We start from the raw sequence: 1,490 nt of genomic DNA, 5'->3' as shown, positions 1-1,490 counted from the left end.
TACTGTTCCTCTGATGAAACCACGTATTTATCAGTGATTTATTTTTTATTTTGTAGCACAAACAGAAATCCATAAACTGTCGGTTCAGCGCCATTGACTCTTTGATCAGTTACTGGGCTATTTATTTTTTTTTCCCCCCTCTCCCGTCAGCGAGGAGAGATTAAAAGCCTTTATTTTCAGCACTCTCTCTGCTGCAAAGGTACGGAGCCTAAACGAGCAATAAAAGCGTACTTAAAACGCGTCCTCCTTGCCCCCTTATTCATCGGCAACGAAACTTATAGCTGCCCGTCTAAGCCTCTTAATTAGCCCACTACAGCGATTTCCGAAAACATTTAGCTGCTCTATACAAAGGAAATAAACCCACATTGTCAACTCGAGAGCGCTCCAGAGTTTAAAAGGGCTCCTCTGTAACCCATGGAAATAATTATGGAAGGGTGCAACGCCTTTGTCCGAGGAATTGCACCTCGCCCGTCAGCTCCGCTTTTCTCCGGGGGGGGGGAGAAATACCACGGGGTTGTCCCTCAGAGTCTGGGATCTGGTCATAAATGGGTTATTTCTGACTTCTATTTCTTGTGCTCATGAAATGAGAATGAGGAAAAGCAGACCCCAAATGTGTTGTCTTCTGGTAGGAAGCATTTGAACTATTTTAGCTTTGAAATTTCCTGTATATTTGTTGCATGCAAAAGGAATGAGAGAGATGAGCTCAGTCCTTTTGAAGTACTCTGATGGCTGGCAGGTACTTTCGTAGTTGAAGTGAAAAAGCCAATTCTAGAGTTTGCTGAAGAGAGAAAGCTTTTTAAGTAAACTGGACGAGGAACTATCATAAAAACATGTCTAAATTATATATGAACTTTCTCTTCATTGGAAGGTCTGTTTTGATGGTGGATTAAAAAAGTACCTTGCTCTATGTGCCAACCAAAACTGGAGGGATACAGTGAGTGTCTTTGAAGTGAAAATTCACTTGGTCACATATAGTTATCAACGGAAAAGCCCCCCCCCCCTAAAAAAAAAAAAAAAAAAAAAAAAAAATGTAAAAAAAAAATCGTGAAATGTTTCTCCGGAAAAAAAAAAAAAAGTTGATTAAATCCAAAGCTAGCAAGGAGCTTTCTGTCTTTAATTGCTGCGGTGAACGCTGATAACACGTAGTTATCATCGGCAAAGTTGACCAAGACAGGTTAAATAATTTAATAAGGAACTGCTTGTAATTATGTTATTTACAAGGTATGACAGAGGTTTGAGGAAGAAACAGGAGCTGATCTCAGGGAAACGGACGGGTTTGGGTGACCCCTGGAGCACGGAGTTTGAATTATGGAGATGGGGGGCTGAGAGGTGAATATGGACTAGAGGAGAACAAGCTGACTTTTCACCTCGGCACATTTAACTTTTAAATCCCGAGCAGCCCCGCGTTGCCGGCTCCTCGCCTTATAAAAGAACGGGACTGAGCCCGGCCGGATCCGGAGCGGAGGAGGAGGAGGAAGGCTGCCCTCCCT

The 1,490-nt window shown here is 42.7% G+C and overlaps 1 protein-coding gene across 1 annotated transcript in view; it reads right to left on the bottom strand.

Annotated features, from left to right (window-relative positions):
* The window catches only part of EBF3 (EBF transcription factor 3), a 121,704-nt gene that overhangs the window by 118,280 nt on the left and 1,934 nt on the right, over nucleotides 1–1,490 (bottom strand). The gene's annotated exons all lie outside the window — the stretch shown is intronic.

Source organism: Egretta garzetta, unplaced genomic scaffold, assembly GCF_000687185.1.
Source record: "Egretta garzetta isolate BGI_Z169 unplaced genomic scaffold, ASM68718v1 scaffold152, whole genome shotgun sequence".
Lineage (NCBI taxonomy): Eukaryota > Metazoa > Chordata > Aves > Pelecaniformes > Ardeidae > Egretta > Egretta garzetta.
This window is presented reverse-complemented; position numbering and strand designations above follow the sequence as displayed.